At 49.8% G+C, this 13038-nt stretch overlaps 1 protein-coding gene across 1 annotated transcript in view; it reads left to right on the plus strand.

Annotated features, from left to right (window-relative positions):
* XXYLT1 (xyloside xylosyltransferase 1) overlaps positions 1-13038 on the plus strand; it is a 182412-nt gene that overhangs the window by 18629 nt on the left and 150745 nt on the right. The gene's annotated exons all lie outside the window — the stretch shown is intronic.

Genomic DNA, 13038 nt, shown 5'->3' on the forward strand with positions numbered 1-13038 from the left:
TGTAAGCAGTTCTGTAAGTTCCTGACTTTTCACACCATAAATAACACCACAGAGAACATCTCTGTATGTGTTTTTGTTTGTTTGTTTGTTTTTGTTTTTTTACTTCTTTTGAATTGTTCCCAGGAACACTTTCTTGACTCCTTACAAGGAACACTTTACAGTCCTAAATGGTCCTGTGTCTACAAATTAATATTAGAAAGTCAGGACCCAGCAGTGATGCCCCTCAAGCTCACTCTCGGCTTTTCTATAATAAAGGGTTTGCCAGCTAATTTACATGGCACAGCCTTGCTTTCTCTCCTCTTATGTGGTATTTTATTAAAAAAATGTTTCTTAAGCAACAAGGTTTTACTGTATAACACAGGGAACTATATTCACTATCTTGTAATAACCTACAATGGAAAATAATCTGAAAAAACATATATATAACTGAATCACTTTGCTGTCCACCTGAAACTAACACAATATTGTAAATCGACTATACTTCAATAAAAATTTTTTTTAACATTTTATCCCTATACATTAAATTATGAAGTATCAAAATATAGAAAAATTGAGAAAAAATATGATACCTATTTTCCTACTATATAAGTTAAATAGGGGCTAACAGTTTGCTCTCTTTGCTTAGATTCTTTTTTTAAAGAAATAAAATATTATAGATCTAGCTAAAGCCCACCCCTATTTCTCCCTGCTGCCTCAGCGGTGTTCACTATCACACACAAGGAGGGGGTATGCTTTGTGGAATTTGTCTTTATACTTTTACCACATACATATGTGTTCATGCACACACACATATATACACATATATGTAAAAAATATATATATTGCTTTGTATATCTTAAACAGTTATATAAATGCTCCCATTCTATATCCTCTTGCTATTTCTTTTTTCACTCGACATTATAGGTTTGAGATGTATTCATGTTGATACAGGCAGGTCTTGTTTGGCCATTTTAACTGCCATATAGGATTTCATTATGGGGAGACATCAGTTTATCCATTTTCCCTCTGGTTGCCCCTACTTTTTTGTCTTCACAATCATTGCTGCAGTGAACATCTGGGTGCACATCTGCATACACATGTGTGCTTGAGTTTCTCCAGACTCCACACCTGGAAGGGCTTTTCCTGGTCCAGGTGCATCTTTCCCAGATCCTGCCAAGCTCTTCTCCAGGGCAGCGGTCTCCCTGCCCACCCCGAGTTCTGCCGAGCACTTGGCGTAGCCTCCCTTTTCCTGGTGTGAGTCCGGCTGCCTTTGTGACAGGGGGTGGAAGCTTGAGGACAACTTTGGGCATAGGGAAGGAGGGAAGTTTTGAGGGCAGACTCGAGTGTTCCTCAGCGCCACTGCAAGCTCTCTGGCTGTGTGGAGACCTGACCCAGTCTTCCCCGGCGTTTCCCGAATCTCTGTAGAGGAGGGTGCCTCCAGCTGCAGGTGGAGTGCCTTTGTCTGGGAGGCGCAGGGCCTGGCTTTGGGGCTGGCTCTGCCCGTGACTGGCCATGTAACCTGGGGAGAGCCCTGCCTCCCTCACTGGCCCTCACTTTCCCTCTCTGAGACATGAGGGGTCGAGTCAGTGACTTGTACACATGGCCTCTTGGCTCTGCCCGTGTTGCTCACCCACTTTGGCTTTTGCAACTAGCAGAGGGGTCTCCACGATCCTATAGCCACAGCTGCTGGGCCTGAGCCATGGGCAGCTGGCAGGTCGGGGTGGAGGCTGGGCGGCTGCTTTGCAGGGCGGCAGGGGCCTGGCGCTCACCAGTGACCTGGCTGTCCCCTCAGTAGAATGGTCTGTGCTCTCATACAACTTGGGGGAAGGGCCTCAGATCCCAGGGCTGAAGGCCAAAGCAGATTAATGCTGACAGAGGGGACCTGTCAGCAGGTCGGGGACCTCACGGAAGCCAGCGGCAGAGGAGGACTGCTTTCTTCCTAAGGCCCGTGTGAGCCCCTGCGGCATTGCTGCCGTGTCCATGGAACCAGAATTTACTGTGTGCCTGAGAGGTGGCCACACTGTCCCAGGACACTGATACACACTGGGTGTGTCAGTGAACAGAGGAAGAGTCGAAACCCCTGCCCTTGTGGAGCTTACCTTCTGGCGGGAAGACGAGTAAACGAGCCAGTAATGTCTGTCTGCTTTGCTGCCTGGGACACGGTGTAGTAGGGCTCACAAAGGGCTGGGGTTCACGTCATCTTTCTGTTGTTCCTTGAGAAGCAGATGAGTAAACTGTGCCGCGTCCTCCGAGGTGAGTTAGGGTGTTAGCAGGATGAGGGGTGCAGGGCTGTCACGATCTTTAGTTGGACAGGCAGGGGCTCCGTCACTGAGAAGGTGGCATTGGAGCAGAGGCCTGGAGGAGTGAGGGTGCTGGCCAGGCAGCTACCGAGGAAGAGTGTTCGGGTGGCAGGATGGGTGGCAGGTGCCTGGCATGTTTGAGGAGCAGCAGGGGGGCCGTGGGCTGCAGCCGTGGGAGTCACGGGAGGGCGTGGTAGGACGGGGGCAGGCTTAGCGGGAGGAGGACAGGTCCGGGCCGGTCCCAGTGAGGGTTCTGGCTTTGTTGGAGTAACGGGAGGGGCCGCTTCTGGGTTTTGAGCGGAGAAGGGTCACCCTGGACAGAATGAAGTGGAGACCGTTAGGAGGCCAGTGTCCTAGCCCAGGGGAGCGGGTGGAAGCTGAGGGTCTGGGGAGAGGTGGGGGGATGCTGGGCCCATCCAGGAGAAGAGTTTATTCGGACATGGGCTTGTGGCCTCGAGAGGGCTGTAAACGACGTGTACCTCTTTGACAGAGCTGGGGTTGTAGTGTGCACACTCAGCGGGGCTCTGCCCCTCGGCGAGGGGATAAAATAAGAAGAGTGGCGTGAGGGCAGGCCACGGAAGTTGTTCACATTCTGGAATCAGAAAGGCCTGGCCTCAAATCTGGGCCTCTGCCGTCCACCAGGTCGCCTGGGGCGGGTGGCTCCGCCTCTCCGAGGGCCACGGCTACCTTCTTCATGAAGGGCATGGTATTGGTGAGGGTCGGATGGACTCCTGGCTGTCCACATTGCTGCCTGACCCTTGTTTCCTTTTGTTTCTTTGTGGCCCCTCGATGAGCAGGTGCCAGTACCTCGTGTGGCAGGGCTCAGAGCAGTGCTGGAAATGGGATGTAGCCGGGGGAGAGACAGTCTCAGCTTGAAGTTAAGGAGGGGACTTAGTGGACAGGCTGCAGACGGGGCGTCAGGAGATCCAGTCCTGACGTCAGCATGTGTGACCTTGGGGAATGCAGGGACTCAGCCTGTGGGCGCCTCCTGGCTGCCCGTGCTGCGCTCAGCATTTTAAACGCATCATCTCACCCTCGAAAGGAAGTGATGGACATGAGCAGTGTCCCCAGAGTCGGGCCATTGATTGTTTCCTTCACTGTTTTTGCCAATATCCTGGAACTGCCTGCAGCGTTACCTGCTTAATATGTATTTTAAACGGACTCACTTTTTTTTTCCTTAGCCTCTCCTTAGGTAATATCTGTGAAATCATAGTCCTAAAGTGTTTTTTAAATTAATTTTTCTAGTGTTTTACATATCAAAATAAGTCTATGAGCATTAAAGTGGTTGGTCTCTTTGCCTCTTTAGAAGTCCCTTTTGTATCCCTCCAGAGGTGTGTACCACATCTCGGGGGGCATGGGACGAGGGGGTTTCAGGAAACCTAGGAGAGCAGGCAGCCTCAGAAAACAATGGACGCTGTCCTGGCTGGCTAGTCTGAGCTTGGCAGGGTGCTCTGCGGGCCACGGATGCCCTCTTGGGCGCCCGCTGTGTCCCCACCCCAGAGAGCCAGGAAGGGAGGGGGGGTAGTGTGGACCGAGGAGGGGGTGTGGGAGGCCTGGCTGATGCCACCTTCCCGCCTGCCCAGTGGAAGCAGGAAGCTGGGTAAGCGCATCCTTTTGGATACCACTTGTGTACAATGGCAGTGTTCCTTGGGAGGTCATAGGTCATGGGAGATGACCACACAAAAAAGAACAAATCAAGGAATCTGGTGAAGAAGACCTGACAGCCCAACTCCTTGGTGGGTGGGTGGGCTGGGACACTTACCCTAAGATTTCACAATAAAGTCCTTTTACTGCAGGGTCACTACTCTCCTTCCATCTCTTCTCCCTTCCCTACTTTCTTTCTCTTTCATACCTTTTCTTTTCTTGTGGGGTGGAAAACATTATTCTGTAGAAAACTGGTTCCAACTGTCAGGAAAATGCAGTATTAAATCTAAACAATCCAAGCCTCATAATTTATAAAAGAAGTGAATTAAGGAATGTTTATACCCACTATGTACAGATTATTTGAGATCACTAAACAGATTCTTCAGTGAGTGCTGGAAAAGGTAGGGGGCGACTGGGTGCATTTAAGAATGACTGCTCAGTGCTGAGAGACCGGCCCTGGGAGTGGGAGGCGGGACAGCGGGTGGTGGGGACGGCCGTGGGGCTGTGGGAGTTGGATGGACTGCGTTGTAGAAATTATAGGTTTATGCTCATGGAACCCCACAGCTGTGTCACGAATCTCAGCAAGGGCTTGTGGCCCGTCCGACGGCACTGTTCGTCAGCTGGTCATGGACACGTGCAGACCCTGGGAAGATAGCACTCACCTTTTCTTTTTTTTTTTTGCCCCCACTTTTCCTTTGGAGTCGCCTTATCGTTCATTTGGAGTTAGCCCTGGAGGGGCGTCTGGGCCCATTCCTCTGTCTCTTCTACTCCTCTTGGCGTGTTTGTGTTTTCTTGGATCCTTGCTCACCCTCCGTCCCAGTGATTTGCTGTAGTTCCTGGTGGTCATCCTGGAAATCCACTGGGAAGGCCCAGGTGTTTCAGGGTCTAAGAGTGGAGCACCTGCGAGACAGACCAACCTTTTTCTTGCTTGTTTTTGTATATATAACGTTTACACCTTGCTGTGCAGACAAGGTCTTCATCTCTTTATCTGCTTGCCCAAGACTGTCCCACCACTGGAGGTGAGGTGGACGAGCTCTGGGTAAGGGGGAAGCAAAGTTGGTGTAGCCAACTGGACACACAGAGGGCACCAGGTCCAGTTCCTGAGCCTGGGGCCTCCTCTCCTCCAGACGTGATGGCCTGCCCTTCCTTGATCCCTTGTTAGGGCTCCTGAGTCAACAGACAGTTGAGGTCTCAAAGGGGGATGGGGTTAATCGTTGCCATTTATCCTCCATTACAGGCAAGAAAATGAAACATGGTGGAAACATGAGCGGGGATAGAGGGCAGGGCTGGAGAGAATGACTTGGCACGTGTGTGAGATTATATAAGTCCCCCCCACCCTTGCCCCTGGGCAGACACCCACAGGTCCTTCAGCTGCTCCTCACGCTTTTGCCACCTTGGTCTTCTCCTTTGGACAGACTCTGGAGGTTGCCCAGGGCCATGCTGCATGTGTGTCCAGAGCTGAACCCATCCAGTTCCCTGAGGCAGGCTGACTGGCACTGAGTCGAGTGGGGCCCTCTGTCACCCCCCTTCTCAAATCGTCTAGGGGCCGCCTACAGTAGAATCACTTGGGGTGGCTTTTAAATAAAGAGTCTTGAGCCTCAATGTCTGGGGTCAGGACCCAGGAGTCTGCCTTTTTACCAGACTCCCCAGGGAGGGCCTGCACGCACTGAAGATGTGGGACCTCGGGTCCAGACCACCCTCCTGGCAGTACAGCTGGAGCTCACAGGCTTGCTGGACACACCCGCCCTGGTGAGGTTGTTCTGCTGAAAGTCACCCGCCGTCCGGGGGCCTTCTCTACGGGTGCCAGGCCTTCCCGTCTTATGTTCTGCTTCTTCCTCGTCCTATCCTACCTCGGTCATACCGAGGTTTTGGAGAACTGGAACGCGGCCCATCTCTGCTGCAATGTTGGGAATCTTGTAGGGGTCCCAGAACATGAACTGTACACCTGGTTATCCAGACACTGCTGATGGCACAGTAAGTGTGAGGTGGACTTGGGGGCGGAGAAGGAACTGGACAAGGATGCCCTGTAGTGAGGGTAGCGGGAGGGGCGGTAGCTTTTGCGCTGTTAGTAAACTGGGTCATGAGAATGGTGTTAGAAATTACTTTGGAAATTAGGTGGGCTGGCTTCTTTTTTCCTCTTCAGCTGCTTGCGGTTCTGCCTGACACAATCGAATTATATCTAGGACATCTTGCAGAAGATGAACAACAGGACAGGTGGCATGGAGGGGGGGCAACCTGTGGATTTACATTTTTCTTTTCTCATGAAAACTGCTCATCAATGATAATTTTTGGTTTTTTCGTTTAAAACTAACAAATTTACGGCGTTTTTCACTTATCCTGGGAGATCTTTGTTTTCAAAGGGAGCTGAAGTTATTGGAGGGGGACAACATGCAGCCACTGATAACTGATAGTGTTTTTAGGACTTGGTAGTGATTTGAAAAAAAGAGATCAGCATATCTCTCCGTTGCTCTACCCATCTTTCAGTCATCTCTCTATAGCTCCTTTGTCCAGGACGTTCATTCATTTAAGGAGATACCTTTGATATCATTTCTGACATAAAATTAAAAGCTAGGGCATAGTTACTCTGAAGCAGCTTGCAGGTTGGGTACAAAATGTATTGGGCAACAGCTCTCCTTCTGACAAAGTGAGATATTGCAACCCAGGCCTGCCTGACATTCTAACCAGCAGGCTAAAGGTGCAAAGAAGACCCATATTCCTGATGGTTTAGAATAAGTCCCATGGGGAAGAAACTCCTCCTTTGGGAGAAGAGCCAGGATGGAAGTGAGGAAGCACATGACAGGCCCGGGAGAGATCCTGGGGTTAAGAAGGAGCCTCCAAGCTCTCCAGGCCTGCAGGGCCACCGCTTTGCGTCCTGGGGCAGGTTGTCATTGTCACCCCTCCTCTCTGGATGCCTTTATCTCTGCTCATCCATTTGCTCATTCCTTCCTACAACAAGCAGTTGCTCAACTTCTACAGGGCATGAAGCGGTTTGCTAAGAGCTGGGTGCATAGCGATGAGCAGAAAAGACAAGGTCCTCCCTTCATGGTGCCTCATAGGCTGGTTGGGGCCTGGGGAGAGACAGCAAAAAATGACTAAATACTTAAAAATTAACGTGTCAGGTGGTAATACATGCTCTGGAGAAAAGAAATCTGATAATTGAATAGCCAGGACTGGTTGTATGTTGGGGGGCTAGGGGGCTGGGGAGAGTAGCTCCTTGTTTGGTCGGGGAAGCTCTCAGGGGGTGACATTTGAACCAGCACCAGAAGAGCTAGAAGGACCTAGGCATGCGATGATTCTGGGGGAGAGCGTTCTGACAGAGGGAACAGCTGGTGCAAAGCCCTGCGGTGTAATAAATGTCTTTGGCATGTTTGTAGGATGGAAAGACTGCCAGTCTGTTAGCAGGTTTTTCTTTCCATTGTAAAAATATGCCTTCACATTCATAGTGCACATCAACATCAATGAGAAAACAAATTTTTTTCCCAGGAAATCATTTCCTCTCCAACTGTTGTTGAAATTGATTACTCAGGTTACACAAACGAGGAATGTGCTCGTGGGAGCTGACCGGCCTGTGGTGGGGTCCACTCGGTAACCCCCCCGACACCCCACGCCGGCCGAGTGCTGCAGAGCCAGGCAGCTCCGATTATTGCCGTATCGTATCTTGGGCTGTTGATTACAGAGTGTATTCTTTTATCAAATCTAGGTATTCTTGCATGGGAAAGGTATTCTAGCTATAGTGGAAGGAAGGGGGTGATAGTGTCAACTCTCCTTTATTGAGTTCCTCCTACATTCCTCACCAAAGCCTGTGAGACCACCGCCATGATTCTCTCCCATTTTGTAGACGAGGTAGTTTCGGTATTTTGACCAGGGTTACCAGGTGATGAAGTGGTGGAGTTCGCGTCTGAACCCAGAACTGCCCGCTCCAGCCCCGACTGGACTGCCCAGCACAGGTGTGATTCCACCCAAAACTGGTGCCCACAGAGCAGGGTGATAGCCCTGTGGGTGGCGACTTTGCCAACCCCCTGGAGGACGTTGCCGTCGGCACTTTCCTGCCAAGTCCAGATGTTGGCACCGCAGCCCTCCTGCCCAGTGCCCCGGCAGCCCCTCGGGAGAAGCGGACGCCTATTTGCTGTTCCTGCAGTGCGTGGACCCCGGCGATTTGAACAGGCTTCCCAGAGCGCTGCGCTGGCACTCTGTCCTTCAACAGCTCCTCCAGGGACATCCGAGCACGGGGAGGTGCTGTGGCCGCCACGTGGCCCTGTGCCTGCCGCTGGAGGAGCTGCTGCTCTTCAGGCAGACCTTGGCGTTTCCTGGAAGCCTGGCGTCTCCCTTTGTGCAGGGCTGGCCCCACTGCCTCCCTCCTTGGCTCCAAGAGCTCAGTGTGTCCTGATTCCCAGTGGGCATACCAATTGCTACATGAGTTTTCTCTACCACGTTCAGCTGCGGCTTGGCATGGCTTATGTCCCCAGTGGTTGTGCAGCGGAGCAGTGGTCTGGCTCTTTAGACCTGTCTGTGCCAACGAGACCAGGGCCTAGACCTCTGCCCCTGCCGGGCACCAGGCTCTGCCGTTCTGGGGGCTCTGGCCTCCCGTGTAGGAAGTGTTGAGAAGGTGCTGTGCGTGGTGGCTGTGAGGCAAGCTTCACCTCTCCGCCCATCCCCAGACTCTCCTTTGCAAGAGAGATGAGTCTTTCCAGTCTCTTATTTTACACGGCACTCTCTGAGCTACATGCTTTATTTTGAACAACAGAGTACAGCTTGAGACCACCGTAGCCTGAAGCAGCAGCCTCAGTCATTATTGAATGGGGGCGCTTCTAGGATTTACTTGACGGCATTCATTAAAGGTAAAAGGAGGCAAAGCAACTTCACACAGATTTAGCCACTGTTTCTGGGATTTGGATCTCATAATTATGAATGTGGAATATTGATATGAGCAAGCCTTTTAAAGTGCTCACAAAAACATTTATAAGGGGCTGTATCCAAAACATCTTGAATGGATGCCGAGGATGAGGTGTTCTGAAAAACTACTCTGAATGACTCAGCTTGACTCTGGGATTGACGAAGGCATTCATGTTGGGGAGGCACGTGAAGCGTTTGAAAAAAATCAGTTTGTAAGCAGGGTGGGGGGTGGAAATCATAATGGATAGGATTTTTAATTTAAAATATGTATAAATTTATTAATAAAAGTTACAAGTAATGATTTGGCTTTTAAATCTACATCCCTAAAAAAATATGCTCGGTGTAAACCGTTGTCTTGGTTCTTCTCTTTGGTCAGTTGCCTTCAATATGGGCGTCACCTTGTGGTCCTGGGTTTCTAGGTTATGTGGTACTTCTTCCTGCAGCCTCTGAAGTGGGGGGTTTGAAAAGGAGGAGCAGAGGGAGGGGTGCCATGTTCTCTCCCCCCTCCCTCTTTTTTTCCTCTCTTTCCATCACTCTTGCTTCGCTTCCGCCTGCCAGACACCAGCCCCTGGCTGGGCTGGGGGCTTCAGAGAGTGCCAGACTCCATCCCTGCCCTTAGGAGACCACAGTTTGCAAACCTGTTTTAGACACTGGCAGGCCTGGGTGTTTTGATTCACACTTGCAGTGTCTGTGGTTTGCTTCTTGCTTCAGAAAGTGTATTCCATGGAACATATTAATTTATCTTTAAGTAGATCTGTTTTCTGAAATATTCATTGGAGCGGGCTCTGCCGTACAGTGTTTGGAACAACGTACCTAGTACCGTTTGTCCTCATAAATCTATTAATGCTGATGGGATGTAATTGTCTCCTGTGAAGCTCTGGGGTGAGATGGGGGCCCAGGTAGGGGAGGAAGCTGGCCGCTTCTCTCTCTCCCTCGTAGCTTAGCTGTGGCAGGCCCTGCTCAGTGTGTGTGTGGGTGTGTGTATGTGTGCGCGCACGTGTGCGCGCATGTGTGTGTGTGTGTTTGTACATATCCATATATACATATCTTCCTTTTAAATGAATACAGAGGCTTCCATTTCTGAAGGCCCTCTTGTCAGCTTCCAGCTTCTTGTCAAATTCCAGCTTCCAGCAGTGGTTGGAGGTGTAATGAGGCTCAGAGGGAAAAGCTGGCTCATGAGTGAAGACTGATCTGTGAACTGAGGGAATTCAGGGGACCGAGGAGGCGGTGAGGGTGGGCACGGGATGCTAACACTTAGGAATAAGTGCAGCGTGGAAACCCCTGGGCTAGGTGTTTTAAAAAAATTTTTTTTAATGGTTATCTCTATTTATTTATCTATCTATCTATCTATCTATTTATTTATTTATTTTTGCGGTTCGCAGGCCTCTAACTATTGTGGCCTCTCCCGCTGCGGAGCACAGGCTCCAGACGCGCAGGCTCAGTGGCCGTGGCTCCCAGGCCCAGCCGCTCCGCGGCATGTGGGATCCTCCCAGACCGGGGCACGAACCCATGTTCCCTGCATCGGCAGGCGGGCTCCCAACCACTGCGCCACCACGGAAGCCCCTATTTTTTTTTTTTTTAACATGTTTATTGGAGTATAATTTCTTTACAGTGGTGTGTTAGCTTCTGCTTTATAACAAAGTGAATCAACTATACATATACATAAACCCTCATATCCCCTCCCTCTTGTGTCTCCCTCCCACCCCGCCATCCCACCCCTCTAGGTGGTCACAGAGCATGGAGCTGATTTCTCTGTGCTATGTGGCTGCTTCCCACTAGCTAGCTATTTTACATTTGGTAGTGTATATGTCCATGCCACTCTCTCACTTTGTCCCAGCTTACCCTTCCCCCTCCCCATGTCCTCAAGTCCATTCTCTATGTCTGTGTCTTTATTCCTGTCCTGCCCCTAGGGTCTTCAGAAACTTTTTTTTTTTTAATTAGATTCCGTATATACGTGTTAGCATACTGTATTTGTTTTTCTCTTTCTGACTTACTTCGCTCTGTATGACAGACTCTAGGTCCATCCACCTCACTACAAATAACTCAAATCCGTTTCCTTTTATGGCTGAGTAATATTCCACTGTATATATGTGCCACATCTTCTTTATCCATTCATCTGTCGATGGACACTTTTAGGTTGCTTCCATGTCCTGGCTATTGTAAATAGAAGTACAATGAACATTGTGGTACATGACTCCTTTTGAATTATGGTTTTCTCAGGGTATATGCCCAGTAGTGGGATTGCTGGGTTGTATGGTGGCTCTATTTTTAGTTTTTTAAGGAACCTCCATACTGTTCTCCACAGTGGCTGTATCAATTTACATTCCCACCAACAGTGCAAGAGGGTTCCCTTTTCTCCACACCCTCTCCAGCATTTATTGTTTGTAGAGTTTTTGATGATGGCCATCCTGACCGGTGTGAGGTGATACCTCATTGTACTTTTGATTTGCATTTCTCTAATGATTAGTGATGTTGAGCATCCTTTCATGTGTTTGTTGGCAATCTGTAAATCTTCTTTGGAGAAATGTCTGTTTAGGTCTTCTGCCCATTTTTGGATTGGATTTGTATTTTTGATATTGAGCTGCATGAGCTGCTTGTATATTTTGGAGATTAATCCTTTGTCAGTTGCTTCGTTTGCAAATATTTTCTCCCATTCCGAGGGTTGTCTTTTCGTCTTGTTTATGGTTTCCTTTGCTGTGCAAAAGCTTTGAAGTTTCATTAGGTCCCATTTTTTTTATTTTTGTTTTTATTTCCATTTCTCTAGGAGGTGGGTCAAAAAGGATCTTGCTATGGTTTATGTCATAGAGTGTTCTGCCTATGTTTTCCTCTAAGAGTTTTATAGTGTCTGGCCTTACATTTAGGTCTTTAATCCATTTTGAGTTTATTTTTGTGTATGGTGTTAGGGAGTGTTCATTCATCCTTTTACATGTAGCTGTCCAGTTTTCCCAGCACCACTTATTGAAGAGGCTGTGGGCTAGGTGTTTTATCTGCTTGTCCCAGGTGGTCCTAACAGCCACCTGGGATGGAGGTGTCAGCATTACTGTGTTATCCATGAAGAAATTGAGTCTCCGAGAGGTCTAGTAACTTGTGCAGAATGCAGCTCATTTAATTCAGCGAGCCTGTCCTGATGGCTTGGGGTTGGGCCCAGGGCAAAGAGCAGTCACAGCCCCTGGCCTCCAGGAGTGCCCCATCCTACTGATGCAGAAACAGGACCTGCAGAGGAGACGGACAAGGAAATGGCGCCTTCCTCCCTATGACACAGGGCATGCAGGGCAGCGTGACGAATTGTGGGAGGCCATGGGGAGGCCGGAGTGGGTGCCTAGCAAGGCTGGAAGACTGGATGGGAGTTCACCCGGGAGCTGGTGGCTGGGAGAATGAGTTCCAGACAGTGCAAAGGGCAGGTGCAACACGTAAGGACAAAGGACACCAAGGTGTGGTGGGCAGGGTAAGGACTGCCTGGTTCAGTTCTGCTCAGTCCCCAGGGGAGGGAGAGCTGAGGGGTAGCCAGAGCCACTAGTGCAGGGCCTTGCTGGGGCATTTGGACTGTAACCCAGGGCACTGAGGAGCCATATGAAGTTTTGAAGCCAAGGAGAGAGAGAAATGAATTTGTATGTTTGGAAAATTACTCAAGGGGCACAACAGAGTCTGGCTTGGAGGGGGACAAGGCAGGAGGTGGGAAGGCTTGTGGGGTTTGTGATTCCCGTGCAGCCAGGATGTCAGGTGAGCGAGGCGTGTGGGGCGTACGAGGCCAAAGCCATAGTTTGGTACCTGTGTTGAGAAACAGCAGAACAGGTCTGGAGTCCCCATCCCAGGCTGAGAGGTCACAAAAAAGGAAAAAGTCAAATAGAAGAAAAGAAGCAGTCAGTAAAAGGATAAAGGAAAATAGTGCATTAGAAGGGAAATGTCAAGAAGTTGTAAAAAGACTTTTATGAAGAGATAAAAAATTTAAAGAATTCCAGCTAGGGAGTGATAAGGACTAACAGAATATGAAAGATTTCTTTTTTTTTTTTTTTTTTTGCTGTACGCGGGCCTCTCACTGTTGTGGCCTCTCCCATTGTGGAGCACAGGCTCCGGACGCGCAGGCTCAGTGGCCATGGCTCACGGGCCCAGCCGCTCCGCGGCACATGGGATCTTCCAGGACCGGGGCACAAACCCGTGTCCCCTGCATCGGCAGGCGGACTCTCAACCACTGCGCCACCAGGGAAGCCCTAAAAGATTTCTT

This window comes from Delphinapterus leucas, chromosome 4, assembly GCF_059928025.1.
Source record: "Delphinapterus leucas isolate spDelLeu-1000000601 "Yukka" chromosome 4, BTC_Dleu_Yukka2, whole genome shotgun sequence".
NCBI lineage: Eukaryota > Metazoa > Chordata > Mammalia > Artiodactyla > Monodontidae > Delphinapterus > Delphinapterus leucas.